Source organism: Acomys minous (assembly GCF_964271855.1).
Source record: "Acomys minous genome assembly, chromosome: 14".
Classification (NCBI taxonomy): domain Eukaryota; kingdom Metazoa; phylum Chordata; class Mammalia; order Rodentia; family Muridae; genus Acomys; species Acomys minous.
In genome coordinates, this window is record NC_140496.1 from 92,262,489 (window position 1) to 92,288,829 (window position 26,341).

At 42.6% G+C, this 26,341-nt stretch overlaps 1 long non-coding RNA gene across 1 annotated transcript; it reads right to left on the minus strand.

Annotated features, from left to right (window-relative positions):
• Positions 1-1,575: 1,575 nt before the first annotated feature.
• LOC311583219 lies at positions 1,576-26,300 on the minus strand. Its single transcript, XR_014774411.1, has 3 exons — positions 26,181-26,300; positions 6,903-7,024; positions 1,576-1,746 (listed from the first exon to the last, which is right to left on the minus strand). It is a non-coding gene; the product is annotated as an uncharacterized lncRNA (long non-coding RNA).
• Between the last annotated feature and the right edge of the window lie 41 nt (positions 26,301-26,341).

The window sequence follows — 26,341 nt, forward strand, 5'->3', positions numbered from 1 at the left end:
TGTGTCTCTGGTGTCATATTCCCTTCCTGCTTTGTCCATTACTTGAAGGTTAGCTCTTCTCATGTAGAAAGGAGACCTTTCTATAGGCCTCTCTTTTGCTTCATTCATTTTAATTTTTAATTTGTCATTGACCTTTGCTGGCATAATGTTCTTGTTGGCTGTGTACAGTTTACTTTTTTCATTCAAATGCTGACTTCACTACCCCATTATCTGGTTTCAATCTGGACATTGCATGGTGATGTTTAACCTAAGTATCTCATGTCTCAAGTTTCTGTAAACATGCCACCATTTGTTCGCTGTATTGCCAATAAAAGCCAATTAGCCAATGCTGAGCAAGACAGAGAATAGGGTGGGACATCCTGGTCAAATGAGGGGAGGAGAGAGAACAGGAAAGAGGAAGGATTCATGTGGAAAGGACCAGGAAACACCAGGAGAAATGAACCAGACCTAGGAGATGAGTAAAAATCAAATATAATATGGGAAATCTAAATGGGAAGAAGCTATACTAGCTTGCAGGTTTAGACTGGAGTGATTATTGCTCAGTATTATGCTCTAGGCTAATTAAATATATCATAGTCTGTGTGTGTGTGTGTTTATTTGGGTATAAAACTGCTTAAGGAGTAGCCACTGATTTTATTAAAATAATAACTCAATATTAAATATTAATAATCATTCAATAGACGTTTTACTGAATGATATAACTCTCTACTTTGTCTTCTAGCTCTGAAACTCATTTTCCCACATGATCCCTCATATTGGTGAGGCATTTTTCATTTTGAACATCATTTCAGTTTGGATTTTCTTCAGCAATGCTGTTCCTTTTTATGTCTTAAATTGACTTCTTCATTTCACTCAACTCTTTCTTTTGTGTTCCTGGAGTATATTCATGTTTTCATTGAGATGTTTGAGTACACTTATAATCATCCTTCTGAATATTTTGTCTCGAAGTTCTTCTAGGTCATTCTAACAAAGGGGTCAATTTTACTTTTGTTACTTCATTGTGACTTGGGCATCTTATTCCTTGAGTCTTTCTTTTTATTGAAAGCACCTTTCCTCTTTCAGTGGATCTGTGTAGGAAAAGACTAAGGTGTAAAAGGGTTGAGACTTTTTTTTCTCTGTGGTCACGGTATTGCATCCTGCAGGTTCTATCCTTAGTCATTGTTTAAGAGTCTACTACTTCTGCACTAACTCAGTATCCAAGCGTCCAATGTAATCCAATGTATTCATTACTTTTATATTGCTGTGACATAATACTAGTTTCTTTGGCCTTATGGTTCCAGAGAAATAATAATCAGTGGTGGAAGAGTTGACGTAGCAAATAGCAGATAGCTGTAGCAGCAGCTGAGACCTCGCATCTTGAATCCCAAACAGGAAGCAGAAAGAATGAACTCAAAATGACACAGGTCTTGAAACTTCAAAGCTCAACTCCAGTGACATATTTCTTCCATCAAGGCCATACCTTTTAATCCTCCAAACAGCAAGAAAGTGGGGACCAAGTATTCAAAAAAAAAGACTTATGGAGGCATCTCATTCAAACCACCAAAGTCAGCACACCACTTACTGCTCCTTGTCTTGTTATCCATATCCTTCTGCTGTGGCTCTTCATGCCTGGATGCCCTAGCTTGAGTCATCTCTGGTCAACAAGAGGTTGGCATGCAGGAGATCCCAAGGAAGCCAACTGTGAAGTTAGGAGGTTTATGGAGTGGAAAGTATTGGTCCCAGCTGGAGTCATGGGCCTGTGAGATTCTGGAGGAGCACAGAAAACATAGGAAAGTAAGGTTCTGGAAGAGGTATGTGTGAAGTTAAGAGACCAGGCAGCACAGGAACTTTAGAGCAGAGAACTCAGGTGGCCTATAGGGTAGGAAGACATGAAGCCTACTTGAATGAAGCACAGGCCTATCTTGAGAAGCAGGCCTATCTAGTGGTGAGATCCAAGAGGAGCCAGTCAGCCTATGGGGTGGAAAGGACTGAGGCTGGTATGAGGTTAGGGACAGAGCAGGGAAGAAGGTGCCTTGCTAGCACAAAGGAGCAAGATGCCAGAGGAGCGTGGCAGCCTATGGGAGAGGGAGATGTTGGCACCTAGTGATACAGAAATGAGAGAATGAGGAGAAGAGTGGCTTATGGGTAGATCAGAGTGGGCTTCATCACTTAATCTCAACTTTATTTTCCTATGTTATTTTGTTATCCATATCATTCTACTAAGTAACTTCAAATCTTTGTGGAATTATTGATGACAAATATGAAGATACATAGATGGAACTTACAAATTTGATTTTGGAGACAGTGAAAAAAAATGAATGTTTAATTCAAATGTCTTTTGCTTTGTTAAAAGCACTGGCCCAAGGTGCTGGAAATGAAATGATAAAAGTAAATTTTTTGTCGCCAACTGACAAATTCCCAAAAGCATTCTGATAATTTGAAACAAGAGTAAGTTGACAGCTTAGAACTTCAAAGAACCCATTTCTAGAGAAGAAAGGCAAAACTCCAACTAAGGCTTCAACACAAACTCCTATTAGTATTTTCATATTAGTCTCCTAAGAAAACATCTTTAAAAATAAGCACAATATATATTTTTTTTATTTCTGATGGTTATAATGTGTCTTTGGCTATTGTGGTTATCAAAACCAAGAAGATATGTATATGTGTATACATGTGTATTTACATATTTATAAGCAATATGTAAGCAGCCATTACTAAAAATGTTAAAAATCTCTCTTTTTTAGTATAATATTTTATTAATTCTTAGAGAACTCCATACAGTGTATTTTAATCATATTCAACTTCACTCTTCTCAATTTCTCCCAGATCCACCCTCACCTCCTCACTCACAAGTCCAATCTGTACTGCCAAATACCCACGGGTGTGAAGCCATCCAGTGGAGTATGGTTGACCTACCACGGGCCACACTTCTTCCACTAATTTGTCCTGGGGAAAAAGGCACACCTGAGAAATGACCTAGATGGTTCAATTATGTCACTGAAACCTAACATCTTAAGTTGGGTTCATGTGTGTGTGTGTGTGTGTGTGTGTGTGTGTGTGTGTGTGTGTGTGTGTGTATGTGTGTGTGCTCTTATACATGCCTGTGTCTGTGGGTGCATGTGAGTGTGTATGGGTAGAGGTCAGATATTAGATGTCTTCCTCAATTGTTCTCCACCATATTTTTTGAGACACAGTCTCTCACTGAACCTGGAGAGTTCATCTATGCTGGCTGGCCAGCGAGCTGCCAGGATTGTCCTATCTCTGCCTCCCCGGTGCTGGGGTTACAGGCATATGCTATAGTGTTTGGATTTTCTTCCCCATATGATCCCTAAGAGGTGAAACATGGGTCCTCATGTTTGGACAGAAAGCACTTTACAATCTGAGCCCTCTCTCTAACCTTTCTTATGCTTTTTTAACTGAGTGTATTTCCAACCTTACAGCTGGTGGTCAGCCTTACTTGACTTCTGGTATTACTTGCTGCAGACACTGAAGAAACAGCTCAGTGAGCTGGAATTGTCATCTGTGACCAATCAAGTCTCAATGGACACGGTGGCTGCTCAGCAGAGCTCTTACTTGTTGCACTGAAATGTCACACCTGTCAGCCAGCTCGCACATTTTTTCCAAGGACCTGCTAAGTTTTGTTTCCTCCCTGTCCACAAATGCAACATATGTTAGCTACACTCACTGACAGGCATCAACACTATTTTCCTCTAATCAAGCTGCTCCTTCGGTTGTCAACTACAAGAATTTCTCTTTAACCTTCAAAGAATTCAGAACCACAGTCAGGACTAAAGGTTAATAACAAAGCATATTGGTAGCATGTTGATCAACATAGCACAGCACTTGCTAAGCTGCTCACATGCACTGCCTGCCCCTGTCCGCATCGCTCCAGGAAGAGGAATATTGAAGACAAGTAACTGAACTTCACAACTGCAAACATCTGCAAGCACAAAGATAGAGGAAGCAGTGTTTGAACAAAATTCCTTTTCCCTTTTCCAGTGAGTCAGAGCAAGTAACTCTTTAATGCTTTGCATGCAGCCCCTTAGCTGGCTCCCTTCCATATACCTGTTTTCAGGGGTGCTATGAGCAGAAGCTGCCCAGAGCTTGGAGATGTTCTCCAAGAGTCTTGCTTCAAAATGATCAAAGCCAAACATAGTAAGAGCAAGAAACAGCCAGTAACACTCTAATTAGAACTAGATACTTAGATACAAAACCAAAATACAATACTACTTAGATATGAAACAAGAAATATTGAAGGCTGCCATCGTGCCAGGCTAATTTTTATGGCAACTTGTTACCAACTGGAGACGTCTGAGAAAGAGAGAGCCTTAATTGAGAAAATGTCTCCATAAGATTAGGCTGTAGGCAAACCTATAGAGCATTTTCTTAATTAGTAATTGATGTGAGAGGGCCCAGCCCAATTTTAGTGATGACATCCCTGGGCTGGTGGTCCTATATTCTATAAGGAAGCAGGCGGAGTAAGCCATGGAGAGCAAGCCAGTAGACACACCCCTCCATGGCCTCTGCATCAGCTCCTGCCTCCAGGTTCCTGCCCTGTTTGAGTTTCTGTCCTGATGTCCTTCAGTGATGGATTACAATGTAGAAGCACAAGCTAAATAAACCCTTTCTTCATCGACTTGTTTTTTGTCACAGTGCTTCATCACAACAATAAAACCATAACTAAGACAGTAAGAACTGAAGGATAATTGTGAGGCTGGAGTGAGGAAAATTAGGCATTGAGTAAAACTAGGACGCTGACTATTCAAAACTGTGAGCCCTGGACATGAAGTTGAATGGGATTCTTTCAAGTAGACTGTGATCTAGGTGTGTACCATGTGCAACACAATCAGACTAATGCCAAAGGTAAGGTTAGGTGTGGCCTTATCCAGAGACCAAAGCAGAGTGTGATCCAAGAAGGATGGTTTTCTCTTTCTACAGAAAATAAGCTCTTTGTTAAGGGTTTCCTACTTAGAATCTACTGACATCAAGGCTGCCAACACATCTAGAGCTGTGGTGAGTTGTTCTGACCCTGAGCTGGACTAAACAGGACGGAAGTTCACTCCTTCACCTGTCAGGATACACTCAGGCACCAGAAACATAAAGGGTGATGAAAAGCCTTATCCACACAGACTAACTTCAAAGGGGATGAAATCTATAGCCCTGCTGATCAACATAACTGACATGGGGTACTCACACTGAGTCCTTTGAGGAAGACAGTGACAAGTCTTTGCCTTCACACCTGCCTCATGGTCTCTGTAAAGCCTTTTCTTCCCTCTCAGAACAACTCTCTGAAATTGAATGAGGAAAGTTGATCTCATATCTGGCCAGCCCGGAAGCCATGTGTTGTCAGCCTGGCCCTGCCTGGCAAGAGAATGCAACAAGGTTGCAAACACAGCATTTCCCCCTCAACTTTCACCCTCCTTTGGCATAAGAGACATCATGATCAGTTGGGATCAGTGAACTATGTGGTATGAGGAAAAATAACTGAATTTGCAACAGAATTCAAATGAACCCATTCCACATCTTGTGCTTATGAGTGTGTGTATTTAAGGGAGTCCCTGGGGCCCACATGGAGAAGAAAGGAGCAAAATACTGCATGTTGTCCTCAGACCTCTATTCATATGCTGTGGCATGTAAACTGACGTATGTACCCACGAAAAAAATGTAATATTTTAATTATAAATTTCATGATCACAATATGTCAACCAATAACCCTATTCCCAGAGAGCTGTACTGAGTTTCCAAAAGAAGTCAATTAAACCAAAATGCATGGCCAGAAGTGCCTCAGCGTAATGTTTACTTTTCCAATATGTTCACATTTGTCTTGAGGCTCCATGTACATGTGATCCTTTGAAATACTGTCAATTTTTTTTGAAACTACAATGATTCATCCATAGTCGCATTTTTCCCTGACTGGGTAAGAAGGGGGAGCAAGGACACAATGACACTTATCCTCTACCAGTGTCTGGAGGAGTTTCTCTGGGCAAAGAAGTGAATGACACGATGGAGTAGGCCTATTTACCTCTCTGACTGAGCTTGGCATAGGGAGACTCCCAGTCTGAGGGTCAATGAAGCCAGCACCCTGGCTCCGTTCTTTCCAGAATACACACACCGTTTTCATGATGTCAACTTCTGAGAAATCTGCTCTCTCGTCCACTGAACAGAAGAGTGAGGGTGTTTAGGAAGTGTTTGGCTGCTCTTAGCCTTTTTGTACATTACGAGCCTCATTGAGATATCAAAGCCTACTCATATGAAAATCTCACAGTATTGTCCCCATCTTAGTGTTATGTGGGATAGTTCAAGCACCTCAAGTGACGCAAAGTCAAATCTGCACTCAAGTTCAAGGAACTTGAAGCCACATAGAACATCTGCAGAACACCTTCAAACTAACACTTCTTACACATGGAGCAAGTGATCTTTCTGCCAGTTGTATAGCTATGAGAGGCAGCATCTATTCCTACAAGATGACAGCGTGATATGGCTCCCTTCCTCATTGTAATAAAAATAACCTTAGACGTGCATGTAGGAGACACCACACCTGCAGCTTTGAAAAGAATGTTGCTTCCAAGTGCTTGGAAATAAACTCCTTTTGTGCTTGGAGACATTTAAAGTGACCACTGTGTGCAGGTTCTGAGGCTTTCCCCCAACCACTCTTCCTAACTACAGGCTACACTGGACATTTTTGTCAAGGAAACTGCAGACCCTTGCCACTTTGACTCTTCCCCCAAAGAAAGACCTTTTGCCAACCCAAATTAATAATATCCATCAAATATTACAAAGGAATGAACATCTTCTGTGATGTTCAAGTTGCCCAAAGCATTGGTTGCTGCCCTTGCCCTTTCAAGGATTCCAGGCTACTGTGCCTCATAAAAACAAAACAAAACAAAAATTTAGAAAATAAGAACTGGAATGTAAAAGAATACCTTTTCATCTTCTTTGCTATGGGCCAAATGCAGAACTTCTCGGGTGCTGTGTGAGACCTCTGCCACTCATCCACATTCCCAGCCCAAGAAGAGACCTCTTCAAATGATAGCAAAGGTGAGTCCTGTGCGGGATGGAAAGTGCATGGAAAACAAATTAAAACCCCATTAGAAGATCCGGGAAATCTTAACCAGAAACCTAGTGAAGTCAAGAAAAAGAAAGGAGGTTTGTGTCAAAAAATAAAAGTTTACACAAGAAATTCCCTGGATAGTAAATACTCACAAGATTAGATGAATGAACACTATCATTATAAGTTTAACTCTAAAGCTATTTTCAAAGAAGGAATAGGGGAAAGTGAAAGAGAGGGGGTAAATAAAAGTAAATTTTCCATGCTACACAATTAATCAATACTTAAAACATGACACATGGTGATACAGTACCATAGGAACGCTGTTAGGAATATGTAAGTGGAAGCAATAACTTAAAAGTCAAAAGCAACTGCACCTGAGAAGTAAGAATCAGGATGTTGAGTTGGGCAAACTGGGCACCATGATTTGACCTACAAAACAATGTGCACTAAAAGCTCTCATAAAGGGGCCTGTGAGATGGCACCATGGGTGTGGTGGGATGAATGAAAACGGTCACATAGGCTTACAATGTGTGTGCTCAGCCCCCACCTGATGAACTGTTTGGAAGGATGAGAAGGCGTGGCCTTGTTGGAGAAAGTGTATCACGGGGGGTGGGCTTTGAGGTTTCAAAAGCCCAGCCCAGGCCTAGTAGCTCTCTCTGCCTGCTTCCTATGGATGAGGATGTAAAGCTCAAAGCCACTGCTCCAGCACCTGCCTGCCTGCTGTCATGCTCCCTGCCACGAGGATAATGATTATATCGATGATGACAGACTGATCTCCTGAAAATGTAAGCAAGCCCCAGTTAAATGCTTTCTTTTGTAAGAGCTGCCTTGTATGTGGTGTCGCCTCAGAATGCAACAGTGATTAAGACAGTGGGTAAAGACACTTGCTCCTAAGCCTGGACCTGAGTTTGATCCCCAAATCCACATGATAGAAGGAAAGGACCCACTCTAGAAAACTGCCTTCTGACCTACACATACACAGAGAGAGAGAGACAGAGACAGAGAGAGACAGAGACAGAGATAGACAGACAGACAGACAGACAGACAGACAGACACAGAGAGACAGACAGACAGAGACAGAGAGGCATAAACATGTCCACGTGCACATATACATGCAAAAATAAATAAATATTCTTTTTTTAAAACTTTGATAACTAACCCTTAAGAAGATAATGAAGAGGCTGGAGAGATGGGTTGGCAGTTAAGAACAGGCTTGGTTTTTGCAGAAGAGCTAGGTTTGGTTCTCAGCACCCACACGCTGGCTCACAACCAGCCATAACTCCGGTGGGGAGCTGACCCCACTCTTCTGACCTTCACGAACACCAAACACAGTTTGTACACATAAGTGTATAAAGTCAAAACATGCATACTCATAACAGTAAATACTTTAATAAGTTAATAAGAACGACCATAAAACAGTGACATTTGCCTCACTGAGAAGGAAATACACAGGGCTGCCATCCTTTCTTTCCGAGTCTAAACAGGCTGAGCCCTCATGCTAAATCACCTTTACATAACCCCTTCCTTGATGCACAGAAGGTTCAAATCCCAGAATAGTGGAGCTAAATTCTTCTTGCTTTTCTTCAGCTGTGACTTAGAAGTAGCATGAAGGCTCCTGAGAGCTTATTGTGTTTACATGAGTATTTTGACTAAACGACTGTGCAGTGGTACAAGATTGGCTGTGAGAAACTCTGCTTCTGCTTTCTCAAGTTCCATGTGTTCTGTGAAGTAAAATCCATCCCTCTTCGATGCCTGGTAAGCAAGTCACACAGCGTCAGGGTTTGCACAGTAGAAGATGCACAGCTTTCCCCATGAATCTAGGTGCTGAAAGGAAACATCACCAGTTGTTGCTTCTTCACCAAGGGTTTGGTGTTCTATAGATGGGTAGACACGTTATTCTGTCTTTAGACATGCGACTGTTTCACTTCAGAGAAGATAGTGAACAACAACTAGACTGTCTCTGGGCTCGAATCCAGTTTCTGTGCAGCCACCAGCTCTAGTAGGTGCTCCGAGTGGACATGTAACCCTGGAACCAAAACACCAGAGTTTCCTTACAGAAAGTATGAGGTGTGGGGCTTTGGAATGACTCGGCAGCTTAGAGGACACCTACTGCTTCTGCAGAGGGCAGCAGTTCAGTTCCAGGCTAGGTGGCTTACATCACCAATGACTCCAGGCATGCTGCACTCATATGCTACACACACACACACACACACACACACACACACACACACACACACACACAAATAAATTTAATTTAAAATAAAATTTAAAAAGAAAGCATTAAGTTTTCCCAATCACAGATGTCAACCTCCATGGCAGCCAGCTCATAAATCCATACCACTAAACACTTAGAAAACAGGAAAGGAAAGTTCATGGCTTATCCTCACTGTGTCTAGGAAAGCAGTACAAATCTGGTGAAAAAACAGAAGCTTCCAGATCATTTTTCTAGGTTATAAAATAAGCAGAATCATGTATTGTATATTTGAAAGGAGTTTTAGAGATAACTGCTTATCTAATGCCAAGAGTCAGCTGACTTTCACCAAAAACACTCCAATCCTCTAGACCAGCAGGACTTGGAAAGGCCTTCTGTCTGTGGCTCTTGGGAACTTGTATATATCATGCAATTCTTTATATTAAAAAAAATTGTGCAAACTCTTTTCTTATAGTCCTTAATTATTTTTATCTAGCTACCTGTCTTTTTGTCTTCCCACTTGAGTTTTCTCAATTTCTCTAATCATCCTGACCAATTATTTTCCCTGTGTGTTACACAGAACTTTTAGAATCAGGAAAACCACCATCTTGAATCTATGACTTAGAGCAAATAAGTCTCTGCCAGTCTCCTAACCCATAAAGAATTAGTAATAGCATTCATGTCTTTGTTGTGAATAACGACTGATGTAGGTCCCAAAAGAGAAACAGGTAAGAGGAAACCCCTGCTGTGTCACTGCTGTGGTAGTCAAGTGTGGATGCGATCTGCCTGAGCCCTGAAAAGACCTGCCCCACCCCCCAGCCTTAGTTGATCCGCCATTCATGCTCTGACTTCCACTGAGCAATATCATAAACTAGGACCAGTGTGCAGAGCTTTCATGGTTCTCGGGCCTCTCTCTTCCTCATGGACCTCTCCTCCATGCAAATGGGACTTCCACTAAAAGCATACAGTTTCACAGCCCTCTGCAACTATCTCGGTCTGTACAAGAGCAAGATGGAAAGAAAACCAAAGAACGGCATCAGGCAAGTGCTGCAGGAGAAAGAAGGAGGGAGAGACTGGAGGGAGGGGAGGGGAAAAGAGGAAGGGGAAGAGAGGAAGGGGAAGGGAAGAGACGGGAAAGGAAGGGAAGGGAAGGGAAGGGAAGGGAAGGGAAGGGAAAGGAAGAAGGAAGCAGACAGGAAAGAGATACATTTTTCTAGGTACGTTTGATATAACTGTTGAATTGGGCAACCCATTTTAGCCTCTCCTTTGTCAACAGAGTCATAATATGAATCGAAGGATGAAATTTAAATTATTGAAATTTAATTATTTGTTGATTAGTGCATAAGTTTTAGAGAAAGTAGTGAGGAAAAGTATCTTCATACACACACACACACACACACACACACGCACAACTAAACAGAGGAGTTTTCATTTGTGAAAAGGAGGGCTGCAGGGTGGACGCGTGTGCAAGGCCATGTGTTCAAATGCAAGCCTGGGGAAAACCTTGGCTATCATTGTTTATTGCTCCCTTGATGCTCTTGAGGCAGGGTCCCTCACTGAATCTGGGCCAGCCAACAAGCCATTATAATCCTCCTTTCTCCACTCTTCCCCCTCCTACTACTGAGACTACACACTTTGAATAGAGACCCTAGCACTTGCATAGCAAGTGCTCTCGCCCACTGAGGCAAGTCACCAACTCCACATTCAGAATGGTAAGGCATTTAGTATACCTACTAAAAAAATACAATTTAAAAATTGAAATAGTGCTTTTCCTCAGCTGCCACCAAGGTGCTCAGTCCTTCGGAGGAAGCTAGGGCCAAGCTGGGGAGAGGCTCTCACTTCGTCAGGCCACTAGCACCCCTGCTGGCAGCCCACAGCGTGGCCTCAGTCCCCATGCTCGCCTGCACCTACTAGCAGAGGATAAGATCAATGCCCTCATTAAAGCAGCCAGTGTCAATGTTGAACTTTTCTGGCCGCCTGGCTTGTTTGCAAAGGCCCTGGTCAATGTCAGCACAGGGAGCCTCATCTGCAATGTAGGGGTGGTGGGCCAGCTCCTGCTGCACAAGCAGGAGGTCCCGCTCCAGGCACCTCTTCTGCCCTAGCTGAAGAGAAGAAAGTGGAAGCAAAGAAGGAAGAATCTGAGGAGTCTGATGATGACATGGGCTTTGGTCTTTTTGACTAAACCTCTTGTTAACATGCTCAATAAAAAGCTGAACCTGTAAAAGTGAAAATAAAATAAAAATAAAAATAATAAAATAAAATTTGAAATAGTATCAGGAAAAGCTAAAACCTAAAGTCAAAGGCTAGAAACGGTAAGAAGAATCTGCTAAGTCAACTTAGAGTAGTTTTCAGAGCATAAAATGCACTTTCCCCTAGAAGGGGGGTGGGCAGTTATGGCAGTGCGCCTTATGGTCCAAAGGCTGTTTTTACTGTTTTTCTTGTTTTACTGCTCTAAAAACTGGGCACATCTTATGGCCAGGTACGTCCTATAGTCCAAAAAAACACGGTAAAGCATACAGAATGAGGATGGTGACTCCCCAACTAAAAGCTGGCATCACATTAACAGGCATTTGAATGAGGGCAGGTAAAAGCTTCCCACTGTGCTCCCCTCCCTCTAGAGACTGGCCCTTTCCTAGAAAGCACACAGCCACACAGTCCCTTCCAGACTGAACAGCAGGAATTCCAGGGACATTTCACTCTTCAGCAGATTGCTGGAATTTGGGGTAAATATCACCAGACACAGAATTTCAAATCCAAAAAACTTCATAGAAGTCTAGTCAGAGGCAACTTTTCACAGAACACATATATCAAGACGAAAATATTATACTAGGAACCATGGCAGATATAACTATAAGTTGGCATATACAGGTAAAGATGTGAATTCCTATCTTCAACTGACAGTGAAAGCCTTGGGATTGGTATGACAACGTTAAGGAGAGCAATCTTCACCATTTTATCACTGGTCATTTATGTTTCTCAAATATGTGAAATGGCAATTGCCTAAAAGCATACTGCTTATTTCATTGTTCTAAACAGTTTGCTCAAGATTTTTAAAATTTGGATTTTTTTCCTCTCCCAAAACAAATAAACAAACAAACAAACAAACAAACCCAATGGTTTTATCAGTGGATGACTTGTTATTACTGCTGTGTCTTTAGAACTGTATGACAAGTATAGTAGACAGGGTTCTCTAGAGGAATAGAACCCAGAGTGAGTATATATTACAAAAGTGATGTAATGCATTGGATTAGATAACTCTGGTTGGCTGTCTGCACACTGGAGAGGATGAGAAGTTCCTAGCTATTCAGTCCATAAAGCTGAAATGCCTCAACAATCCCAACATAGTGATTAAAAACCTGAAGGATTCGTGGAGAACCCTGTGTAGTTCATGGAGGCAGACCAAAGAAGATGGACTCCAGTGTCGGAATAGAATGTCGGGGGGGGGGGGGGGGGCAGCCACAGAGTAGATGGACTTACCAGCCAGCAATGAAGGCAGACATGAAAGAAAAAAAAAAGCAAAACTTCTCCTGCAGACCAAGAAGGCACCACTCCAAGGGAGGGGCTTCCCTTCCCAGTTAACCTTTCAGGAAATACTCTTACAGACCATCTTCCAGATACATAACTTTTAGTTGATCCAAATCCAGTCACGTTGACAACCAGGACTAACCATTATAATCAATAAGCTTGTAGAAGATGCCAGAATAGGCACAATAGCAATTTAACTCAAGTTTTAGGAAAGCAATGCACATTTAAACGACATGTTGTATTAGAGTTCTGGGATCATGAAATCTTTTTTTTTAGATTGATTATTTTTTTATACAATTCTCAGAACTATAAATGCCATTCACAGGCCGGGTGTGGTGGCACACACCTTTAATCCCAGCACTTGGGAGGCAGAGGCAGGTGGATTGCTGTGAGTTTGAGGCCAGCCTGCTCTACAAAGCAAGTCCAGGACAGCCAAGGCTAACACTGAGAGACTCTGTCTCAAAAAAAATAATGCTATAAAAATGCTATTCACGTTCCTTTTCTATCTATCAAAGATACTAGATTTCTGTCTATAAAGTTATAACAGACCCTGAGAGCTTAGCACGACTGATTCCATGTTTGAGGTGACATTTGGACCTTAGAACCCAGCATTTAGGCCCCAACACATGACAAAATAGGAACAAAGACTAATCCATCAAAGACTTAGTCCATAGTTCCAGGATCCAGGAAAGTCCTTAGATGTTCTAATCTTGCTTTTTGGCTTCTGTAGTTTCACTTCTAGATAACTATTTTTGTTAACCAAAGTGTGTCGACCAGGATATGGGCTTTATACATAAAAGACCAAGAACTGTGAGGCTCGGGGCTACACAATTTGGGTAAGTTTCCTGCACAGTCACTGGCTAGCAATACAGACTTTTCTATTGGATTTATGGGAACCCATGTTCTCTGGTGGAATTATCTTGCAGCAAAAGCAACTTCATTTTTAAAAATAAATATAGTTTAAGATAAAATATAAACATGCACATATATGGACACACACGCACACACATGGGTGCACACAGAGGTAGAGGAGTGTATGTTTGTCTGTGTTTATTTTTTGTTTTGGTGATGATTATTAGGCCCCAAGATTTTTCTCAAAAACACACATTCTTAACAACAAATACATATCTGTCTATAGCAGCTGTGCAATCAGTGTTGTTAGTATCCAGGCTGTTGTAGCCTAGAATTCCCTCAAAATAAACTAATTCTACACATGAACCTTTATGGAGAAGCTGAAAGGGGGAAATAACACTGTAAATAAAGTAATATTTGTAAATTGGTGTGCTTTGCATCACTTTTCTTGTGGAGACATGAACAAATGTCTATTCACTTTAGATTGGGCAACAATGACAGGCCATAGAAATTATGGCCCCATAGACTCATGTGTTTGAATGCTTGGGCCTGTAGGAAGTGTCACTATTAGGAGGCGTGGCCTTGTTGAAGGAAGTGTGTCACTGTGGGGTCAGGCTTTGAGGTCTCGTATGCTTAAGCTACTCCTTCTGCTCTCTGTGGATCAGGATGGAGAACTTTCTGCTCCTTCTTCAGCACCATGTTTGCCTACATGGTGCCATGTTTCCCACCATGATAATGTACCAAACTTCAGAAGCTGTACCAAGCCCCAATTAAATGGTTTCCTTTATAGAAGTTGTTGCCTGTCTCTTCCCAGCAATAGAAACCCTAAGACACCAGCCTAGCTTAGTGAACCAGTGGGTTAATTGGGATTACTTACAGGAGCTTGATTAGTCAAGCGCAACTGCACAAATGACAAGTCTGTCCCAGCACTGGTGATGAATCATGAAAGCTCCATCCCTGGAGATGCCTACGCCACTTGTAGAGAGCAGGGCTAGTCAGCAACTCTCCTCTCTCCAGCAATCCCCAGTAATTGACATTGCTCATTTATCTTGAGGAGAAGCTTTGTGAATCTTTTAAATTTCAGGATCTTCCTGTGACTTCTGAATTTTTACTTCCTGAGCCTTATATGTTTCATTCATTTCACAAGTGAGTATGTATGTCCGTTCATGTGTGTATCTGTGTGTGTGTGTGTGTGTGTGTGTGTGTGTGTGTGTACGTGCATGCGTGAGTGCGTGTGTGCATGCGTGCCTATCTGTCTGTCTGTCTGTCTGCCTGTCTGTCTGTGGTTCTGGGTCTTCCAGGAGGCCCAGATGCTGCCGGGCAGGAAGTGCACACTTCTCTGCCGGAAGGTCTGAGTGGCATAATTCTCCAGGCAGAAAAGGATGAAGCAGTGTCTTCCTTAGGAACATTGTGCTCCAGGCAGGAAAGAGTGGAGCACAGATCAAGATCCCAGTCACAAGATTTTCAGTTCAGTCTGGAGTGTGATAGAAAAAGATTTCTCCACACCAGAGTGTTAACGGCTTTTTTAGTTAAATAGCTGCTTACATGGCAGATGGTACAAGTGAACATAGTTCACTGGTGCCTGATCAGGCTACAATTGGAAGCTCAGCTGGAGCTGAGACAAATGGCATGGGAGCTCAGGGCTCTGAGGCCCAGTCAGGTGGCACCTGACCCAAATCAGGTGACTGGAACAGCTGACAGCTCTCTTCCACAAAGGGGCACTGCTTTGACTCACCAATGGAGCTCCAACAGTGACCATGGCAGCTCCACAGTGACTGGCGGTCAAGTCCAGGGTTCTGGTGATGAATTCTTTGGGGAGAAGGGAAACCCTTCTCTCCCCAAATGTTATGGTTCAGAATAAACAGCCAGTCTCAGACAATCTTCGGTGAAATAGATGGTGTTCCTCGCACGTGAGCATGCGTGTGTGTGTGTGTGTGTGTGTGTGTGTGTGTGTGTGTGTGTGTGCCCACGTTATTTTTCAACCATAGTCTCTCACTGAACCTGAAGCTCTTTGTTGTGGCTAGACTGGGGCTAATTGGCCAGCAAGTCACCAGGATCTGTCTCTGCTTTTTAATTATGGTGTTAAAGGCATGCATCTAATTTTTATGTAAGTCCTGGGGATTTGAACTCAGGTACTTTCATTTTCACAACAAGTACTTTTATCCACTAGTGCCTATGCTTCTCTTCAGGTGGACTATTTCAATTCAAAGAGCTACATATGTGTGCTTTCTACTTTCTTTCTGGGTGCATTACGTAAAGTATTTCCTTGTGGTTGTTGGCTGGGAGGAAAAGCTGTAACTGGTGATTAGAAATACAAAGGAAACGTCCAGGTTTTGATATTTAGAGAGGATTAGGCAACAGGATCCACACTCTAGTTTTTAGAGATGATTTTTTCTAAATACCAACCTCCATAGACAATTCAGTCACCAAGAACAGTCAGTCACCACAGACTTTCCAGGCACAAGGACAATTGCTTCCATTAAGTCTTGTTTAGATTCAAGACAGAAAATAAGAGAAAGCCAAGGGAAATACTCCCCTCTCGGTCACAGCAATGCTTTAAACTAGGAAAGGAGAGAAACACGGAGGAGTGGAAGCAGTATAATGTGTATTTTTCATATTTCCTTTGAGTTTTATCCTAAAGCACTGAGGATTACAAAAGGCTGTTTCCCTCTCTCCCAGTTCAGACTCCAGTTTTAAAAAAGAAAAAAAAAATGAGCTATTCCAATCTCTGACTACTGTGTGAGCACCTCAGTGCAACCAAAAAACAGAGACACATGGGGCTGGGAGAGCTTAAGGGGTAATTCCTCCTGAATTTCCATCGCTAGCCAGATGGTGCGTGGAAAAGTAAGCTGAGAGTCTGGCCGGGGGAATTGCTACCGCTTCTCACCAATACATCCCAAAGGAGTGTAGAGAAAGCGCTAGGTCCTCAAGGTAAAAAGCCAGTACAGCTTCCCACCAGATGGGAAAGGATAATGTAGAATCAGAAAGGATATAGATTACACCAAGCCAACCCGAGGCTGTAAGAGCCCAAGCGAAATGCAGTCACACTGGGCACAGGCTTGAACTGTGTGTGGCAATACTGAGTTAGCAAGGCCTTGAGGCCTCTGAAAGGCTCCACGCCCTGCAAGGCACTAAGTATCCTGCCTGTCTGTGTCCTGGGAAGAAAAAGCAGGGAGGGAGGCAGCCTGATGACTGGGTAGAATATTTTCCAAATGGAAGATTGAAACTCTTAGACCTTGTGAATTTCTTAGGACATTGAACTCTTCCTTTCTTGTTAATTAGTGGAGGGATTCTAGCAGGCAGCCAATTAGTTTAGATGCAATAAAGGACCTGGGGTTTTGTTGTTGTTGTTGTTGTTGTTGTACATCCTAATTGTGAGCGGATTGCAGTTGTGACCTGCTACCCTTGGTTCTGCTCACCCACAAAATTCTTAATGCAAATTGCTTATTAGCTCCACCCCCCATAACATCTCCTTAGGACCAGTGTCCTAAAATTTGCTGAGAAAAAAAGAAAGAGTAAATTACATACACAACAAGGTTGGATATAGTTTATGCTACAGTTGCCTTGGGTATAAATCCACACAAAGATCTAAGTTCAAAGGGTAATACAAAGGAGGGCAATCTCAGGCTCTTAGGATTCCATTTTCACCTTCAAAAGCAGTGGCACAGACTGAAGTCTAACCCTCGGCTTGTCTGCAGGCTAGCTGGTCCTTTACCCATCACCAGTTCCTCCACATGCCCTTGGTTTTCTTATCCCATGGCCACAATGTTACTTCCTTTTATCCGGGCCCTTCCTTATCGCATCTGCTAATCAAACTCATGCCAAGTCTCCTTAGGCAACACTCTAATGAATCTGCACAGAAGCTACCGACTCAAATATGCACCACCACTCTCTGCCTGGCTGCTTCAGTATCCTAGGCTTGCCTTGCAGCATTTGCCTGTGAAGTTCTCTTTGTAGTCAGAATGTTTTCTGTCCTACACTGTATATGAAAGGATTGAGAATAAACGCTGCTCTCCCCAGGGCTTAGGATGAAGTTGCTATAAGATCCAGTGCAATGTTATTAAATACCCTATACTCCATACTTTATAGGTTTAGCACTAAACTGGCTAATATCTCAGACACAGCAGCCTTCCCACACCATTTCTCTGGATTTATGCTTCTGTGTACATTCCTGACAGCAGTAACTTTTGCATTTATTACTTGCTGCCTTGGATGAATGGTTTGAGTCTTGAGCATTTATTATTATTATTATCCTTTTGAATGTCTTAAACTTTTGTAGTTACGTGAGTACATTGCCTTCAGTGAATCAAATTAGAGTTAGAAGTTAAGGAAGTTATATTTAATGAGATTGTAGAAAAGTGTTGCTTAGGGACATTTCCTACTCTAATAATTTAGATTTTATTCTTTTATGAAACCTAGTGATAATTTCTCAATAATGCAGTAAAAATCCCCATAAACATAAAAGAAGCTGTGTCTATTCTCTTCACTTCTTACATAAACACATTTTTTAAAATACAAAGCACAGAAAAGAATTTGATTTCTCTGAGTTGGGCCGAGATCAACAAATTGCATGTTAAGAAAATCAAACCTAGTTGTCTCAGGTTGACTCTTTACTGGGGCCTTTGTTGACAAGCGTCTACCCAGTATAACTTGAACTCAGAATAGTAAGGTCAGAAACAGAAAGCCTGAGGTCAAAGATAATGCAGTTTACTAATATGAGCACATAGTCCCCAAGATTTGATGTTTATGCATTTTGTGAGAAATAATCAGGCTTCTATATTCATCACAGCAGGAAGAATATTCTCTAGAGTGTACAAAGATATGGTCTTCTTCCAGAAATCTCATAAAGTAATGGAGAAAAATAAGATGTATGTCAATTCTTCTAATAATAAGAAAAAGAAAATGGCTCTATCAACCTGAGTAAAAAATAAGGAGAGACTCTAAATTAAAAAAAAAAAAATGAGTTTGCTCAAGAGTAAACAACAGATGTGTAAGTCTAAAAACAGGTGTCACAGTGCGCTGTGGCAGAGCAGGGTGGAGCCAAACAAGCAAAGAAAAAGAAAGGGGGGTTAAAGGCAAAATGAGAATGTTTATATAAGTTGTCTTAAGATAATAATCCTTGGTTACAAAGATGAACATCCCCAGCTTCACCAGGCAGCGGCTGGACAGATGTACTCATAGTGGCCGCCTCTGTGCAAGGCAGAAGTTAAGGAAACATCCTGCCGAGTTCTACTATTCAGTAAATTGTGCATGAGCACCTCTCTTTGTGAGCTCCTGACAGCATTTCTCCCAGGGGTGACTCTGGCACTGACAGCTCTCCTGTCTCCAGCAGAAACAGTGTCAGCCATGGATGCATGAGAAGCTCCAAGGAAAAGAATGTAGGAAAGACGTGCAAGAAGAAGTGCTCATAGAAGAACGAGTATTCCCCTTGATGACCATGTAGTTGTCCCTGGTGGAGAGTAACATTTAAATGTGGTAAGAGAAAGCCCCATAGGTCTGTGCACAGCATGAGTGTCACTAAGTCAGAACCAGGAGCCGGATGGCCGTGGTATATGCTACTAGAGAGAGGACGAAGAGCTGCCCACCAAGGTAGACGGAAGAAGCATATGGCTTTCCATCACAGCTTCACTCTGGACAATCAAAGAGTTGTCAGAAAATCAGAGGAACTATTTTCAAAAATTGTGCAACCAAGTAAGACAGGTTTGTTGAACAAACAATGGAGTGAGCTGTGGAAGGTCACGCATCCTTGACAAGGGAGTGCGGACTGTCAGGGAACATGGCCTTTTTGTGTATTAGCTTGGGTTGGCTGATCTAAGAATCTGTACCTTCTTAGATGAGAAAATGTAAACAAGATCAAACAACATTTACATAAAATGTTTTATTCAGCTGAATTTTCCCTGAAATTTAAATTGCCTGGAGAAAAGAAAAAAAACGACAATGGAAGACAAAGTCAAATCTTTATAAGATCCTTACATATATCAGGTATAATTCTGTAGTTGTGAGTTAAGAGCCACTTCTTCCCAATCTGTCCAAACATCATCTAGAACAGGCATAAAGGGGTCTACAAGAATCCTAAAGCAATTATTGCAAGGAAAATATGGATTTGCATGTATTAGCGTGTAGATATAGGTTTGGATTGATGTGAAAGAAAGGGAAATTTTTCCATTAAAAAAAGTAAAGAGAAGGCAAGAGGTGGTTTAGTCTATGCTGACTTCACACACTGCCACCCACTTGTTCTATTACTGTGACTCTCTTAGAGACAACAGAAAGCACTGGGCATGTAGAGCCAAACTGACCACTGAACACTGTGTAGCACTGTTGTAAGCTCATGGTTCCCTAACAGGTTAGCACCATGGCCTTTAGCTCACAGCAAGATGCCAACAACACAGCTCTAGCATCACCATCTTTGCATTGTCAGCTAAAGGGCCATGGAAGGTACTCTCAGTAGGGAGCACACACACAAAACAAGTTAGCAGAATAATTCCCTGGTTCTACAGAACCTTGATATTCAAATAAGAAATAGGATCAATAGACAGGAAGGGCCATCATAGCAGTCAGGCACTGAAAAGGGTGTTTTCCTCATATTGTGCTATGTGATTTCATACAGGATGGCATCTTGCTGTTTTCTCAGTTAATCTAATCAAAATGACTGCTTAGAAAGATGCCCCTGTAACAACGCACAGTGGAAAGACTGCGATGGTTACTACTGTCAGTGTCAAAGAATCTAAGCCTCCAGCATATGTGTGAGGGACAGCTGAGCATCTGGGCATGCCTCTGAGGGATTTTCTTGAATAGACTAATTGAAATGGGAAGATCCACTAAAAGTCCCATTCCCTGGCCTTTGTTCCTGGGCTGCACAAAGGCGAAAGCCTGCTGACCTTAAGCATCCATTGTTGTCTTCCTGACTACAGATACAATGTGACCAGCTGCCTCAAACTCCAGCTGCCTTCACCCCCACCACTACCATGATGGACTGTCCCTTGAACTGTGAGCCAAAATAAGACATTTCTCACTTAAGTTGCCTTTGTCAGAGTATCTTATGACAGTAACAGAAATTATCTGAATTTTCTTTCTAACAGTATTATGGCTACTTGATTAGAAAAAAAACAATAATAAAAAATTAAGGAAAAGATAAAACACATGCTCATCACACTTTATCAAATTCCAATTCTGAGGAAGAGTGAGTCTTACCTTCTATAAGAGTAATTAGAGGCTGGAGAGATGACTCAGCAACTAAGAGCCCTGATGTCCTTCCAGAGGACCTACGTTTGATTCCCAACACCCACTGCACCTCTAGGAGATCCAACACCCTCTCTCTTCTGGCATCTACAGGTCCCCACACATGGGTACCCAGACCCACACTCACACATACACACACATATACACACACATACACACACACAAACTCTGTGTGTGTGTGTGTGTGTGTGTGTGTGTGTGTGTGTGTGTGCATGAAGAGAGAGAGAGACAGAGACAGAGACAAAGAGACAGAGACAGAGAGAAGAGAGACAGAGATAGAGAGAGACAGACAAACAGAGAGATTTAAAAGTACAAAAGTACAGTCTGGCAAGTTATCTAAAAGGCGCTGTGCTGCACATCTATTAATCTCAGTTCCATACCTGGAATCCATATAATGGTAGAAGGAGAGCACTGTAGAGTGTTGTCTGACCTCCACAGGGTACCATGTGTACACACACACACACACACACACACACACAAATCACACAGACACCACACACATACATAGTACACACACACTCACACAAATATACACCACACACATGCATACTACACACATACTCACACACACCACACCACACACACATACTACACACACACTCACACAAACACCACACTCACACTCATACACATCACACACACATACACCCCCCACACACTCACACAAACACACTACACACACATATACAAGCACCACACACACTCACACAAACACACACACACACACGCACCACACCACACCCAAACCACATATACACATCATATACTCATATGCCACCCACAGTAACAGCAATATATAAAGGTACAAACTACCACTAAGTAAACCTTACTAGAGATTAGGACTGAATGTATTAAAAATGACTGTGGTACACAAGCTTGCTGTGGCCATGTTTAGCCTTTAAAAGAAAGAAAAATATGTTCAAGGTACTCTCACCCACCAGTAACACAGTTTCGCGAGGGTGTAAACCTTCATCCATAACTTCAAGCAAGTTCAGTTTTAATCATCATCATCATCATCATGACCACCGTCATCACCACCACCACCACCACCACCACCAGCAGCAGCAGCAGCATCTAATAATTCTGCTGCCAAAGGTTGCACATTAGGCCCATTAAATGTCTTTCTTCTTTGCTTTTGTTTTTGTTTTTTGTTTATCTTGCTTTGTTTTGTTTTTCCAGAGCTAAGGAACAAACTCTCAGCCGTGTGCTTGCTGGGCAAACACTCTACCCTGAGCTATACCCCCAGCCTCAAACCTGTTCTAAAATTTGAAAGCACACAGCCAATAGAGGAAGACAGCCGCGGCTCTTAGAAGGGTTTATTGGGTGTTTATAACTTGCCTTATACCTGGGGAGGAACATGGAGTGATACACAGTCCCTGTCGCCCAGCCCCTGACCTTAAGAAGCTTGCTTACTTGAAAGCTAAGAAGGAGACAAAGTCACGTAGACTAAAACACTGCAGCACACGAGGAAAAAACAAGTGTGACTTAAACGAGGGCAAGGTCAACGTGTCAGGAAGCCTGTTCTCTCACCAGCTGCACCCCAAAGGCAGACCTGCTGTCCTGGCTTCTCAGAAGTCAAGGAGAGAAAGTCGCAGCAACTCTCTTAAGTAGAGATAATAGGATATGGTTTCCTTCCTAGCACTGCTTTAGCTTTTGTGAGGTAAACAAGGATGTTCCTCTCTTTCTCCAAAGAGCCCGTATTCTCTCTTTCTCTCTTTCATAAGCAGCCTCCTTACCTTCTCCAAGTCTCAATTCTCAGTTATGTCCCTGACCTCACAGGACATGGTGCTACATACCTATAATGCCAACTACTTGGGAGATGAGGTGGCAAGGTCATGGATCCAAGGCCATACTGAGCCATATAGCAAGACCCTGATGAAAAAAGGAAGAGGGAGGGGGAAGGGAGGGTCGAGAGGAAAAGTGAGAAAGAAAATGAAATAGGAAGGAAAAAAATGTCCAGGGTTTGAGTTAACTGGTTGAGTGCTTGCCTAGCTGTGTGAAGCCCTGGGTTTGCTCTCTAATAGAAATAAAAAATAATCTGGCTGAGCAGATGGTCCAGGGTAAAGCATTTTCTGTATGAGCATACAGTCCATGGTTAGCTCCTCTGGACCTGTATACAAACCAGGCAGCTACAACCACCACTTATGTAATCCTAGCCCTTTGGAGACAGAGACAGGGGATCCCTATGGCAAGATGGCTAATGTAAATGTACCACAGTTTCTTTATCCGTTCATCTACTGAGGGACACTTAGGCTGTTTCCATGTTCTGGCTATTATGAATAAGGCCACTATGAACATAAGGAATTTCCAAAATTTGTGCACAAATGAATTGAACTAGAAATGATCATAATGAGTGAGTTAACCCAGAAGCAGAAAGAGTCACATGGTATATACTCACTTATATGTGGAGACTAGCCAAAGGGGCATGTCCCGTGAAACTCTTCACTTACCAGGAAAGTGGAACAGAGGGAAGGACATCCTAACGGGACTCTAGGTGAGAGAAGCATGGGAGAATAGGGAAATAGAAGGATCCAGAGGGTCCTAGAATCCTACAAGAAGAACATTATGATGGGCAGATCTGGGCCAGGGGGGTCCTGCTCAAACTATGGCATCAGCCAAGGACAATACGTGCAGTAAACTTCAAACCCCTACCCAGATCTAGGCAATGGATAGGACATTCTCCACAGTTGAGTGGAGAATGGGGACTGACTTTCACACGAACTCTGGTGCCCCATATTTGACCATGTCCCCTTGATGGGGAGGCCTGGTGGCACTCAGAGGAAGGATAGCAGGCTACCAAGAAGAGACTCGATACCTATGAGCATATACAGGGGGAGGAGATCCCCCTCAGTCACAGTCATAGGGGAGGGGAGTAGGGGGAAAGTACAAGGGAGGGAGGAATGGGAGGATACAGGGGATGGGATAACAATTGAGATCTAATATGAATAAATTAAAAATATTAATATTAAAATATTAATATTAAATTAATATTAAAATATTAAAAAAGATGACTAGCTAGACTGGTTAGAATTGGTGCGCTCAGCAATAGACATTATCTCAATCAATAAAATCCAAAAAATGAAGAGTAATTGAGGACCAATACTGGCATCAACTGGAAGCCTCAACATGCAGCTGCACACATGTAAGTCCGCACACACTGAAATTATACATACACTACACAGACAATATGCAGGATTCCACTGAACATCAAGACTATTATTTGTTGGGTAGAAAACATATTGAAGGCTACATTGCCAAATTTTAAATTTGATAGTAAATATAGCTGAATTTTAGCCAATTGCCTTATTCATCCATACTTATTAATCTTTTTTTTTTTAGACAGGGTTTCTCTGTGTATAGCTCTGGCTGTGCCAGACTCTCTTTATAGACCAGGATGGCCTTCAGCTCACTGAGATCTGCCTTCCTCTGCCTCCCTGAGTGCGGGATTATATGATTATTCATTAATCTTTTCAATTCATCAACATTTATAGAATAGTTCCTGTAAAGCTGAGCAATAAAAAAAGTAGACCCCCATAGACCTAGGAAGAGAATCTACTACCACCACCCTGTAGACCCGCATAATTCCTACTACATTCTAAATCTTGTTCTTATACCCAGAGAGAAGTGTCGCCATCACCCCTCAGCACAGAAGCCTCTATTAACCATCACAGAAAGCCACAACTGGGTACAACACAGAGATCAATGGATCATGGGACCCAGCCCAGTGACCACATCAGCATCACAGCTCCCACATCTATGGCTCAGGGAACACAGATCATAAAAGCCAGAATTCCAGGAAGTCTGCTGGGGAGCAGTCTCTCATAGAAAAGCCTGAGAAAACAGGACCTGCACAGTGACAATATTAATAGACACACTAATGCTCTATGAGAAAACTCTCATGGAGTCACACCCATTGGCAAGAAACTGCAAGCAGCTGACTACGGCTGGGAGGTAGAGAGTTAGACTCTCCCAGGCATGAGCCCCCTAATCATTTGTCCAGTACAAAGTGGTGAGCTCCGAAACCATGAACACACAAACCAAAAACAGACTCATCCATTTCTATTTATTTGTATGAGGTGTGTGGGTGCGCGTGCATGCTCACACACGTGTAATAATAGTAATTAAAAATAGGCTATCCATTTGAGAGAGGGTCATAGAAATGGTTAGAGGTGGGGGGGTGGGGGGGGCGGGGACCTGAAAGAACAATAGTACTAGCACAGCACCAAGGAGACACGTGGGGCGGTGTCCTGCTGGGGAAGGTAAATGGCAATGCGCCTTCACAGACTTTCCCATTTTAATAAGGGTCAGAGAAGCGCTGTGGAAAGGAGGCTTCGTGCCAGGAAACGACAGAACGAGAAAGTTTAAGTGAAGAACTTAAACAGAATTCAAAAGACTATTGTGCAGAAAAATCAGTTCTCCCACACAGCAATCTAACTTTTCTCTGCGCTGCCCTACCTATCAGAAGTGACAGCACAGTACAAGAGAAGTGTGTCATGGCGGCTTCCACTCTAGGACCATTTCTGCCTCCCAACATCTGAAGAAAACTCTCCTCAGGAACTATGGCCGGGCTTCCGGGACAGCACTTGGCCGCACGGTCACCTCCGAGGTGCTTCTGAGCGGCTTTTCACGGCTGCTCCTCTGTTCCTCTTTTGAATTCTGAGAATGTGCCCCTTAGCTGTCCTTTCTGCAGATCTGCCTGCTGCCTGTAAACTCGGTAATCGCCTCTGTGGCGTCTCTTGTGCACTTCCCTGGTGTCCGTTTGCTTTTTGTAGCCCTCCTACTTTGATGACATTTGATTTCTGTCTCATTTACAGGTCAGACTTAATGGCACACCAGGATAAATATAGCCAGTGTCTGTCTACCTGCCCTAGACAAGAACACGCTCTAAGGTCTATGACTTCCAAATCTTTGTACGTGTAAATTCCTACTCAATATAGGTGTTCAAAACTATCATTTCCATGAGTAAGTCATTCAGAGTATGTAACTTAAAGACATAGGGCATTCTGTCTGTGTTCACATAGCCAGAGTGATAGAAGACACAGTCATTTTCTTCTTCCTCTTGGAATGCTGCTTCCAATCGCTTTCCGTTCCACCACAGAGGCTTAAGAAAGTTACTGAACCCTAACCCACCTGCGAGGCTTCCAGGTGACCTACATTTTAAACTTAAGACCAGTGAACCAGTTCACAAATTGGATTGGCAAAACAGTATTCCCAGGAGGCAAGACTCCTTGGAAGGAAATTTTCTGAGTGCATTTGGAATGATTAGTCTCATGGCTGTGTCAGAGGCTCCCCTTACCGAGAAATTGAAGAGACGTTTTCAAAGAAAGCAAACACACCCCATACCTAGGGGCTCTGCGTCTCTCTGTCGCTCTGTCCACGAGGCCGTCCCTTGAACTCGGGCTCACACTGCACACAGCCTGCCACCTCCAATGGCCGGATGCTCCTCCTGCATCTCCCTCTTTCTTTTTATCCTTGTCAAGTTGCTGAAAACTTTCCTAATGTAT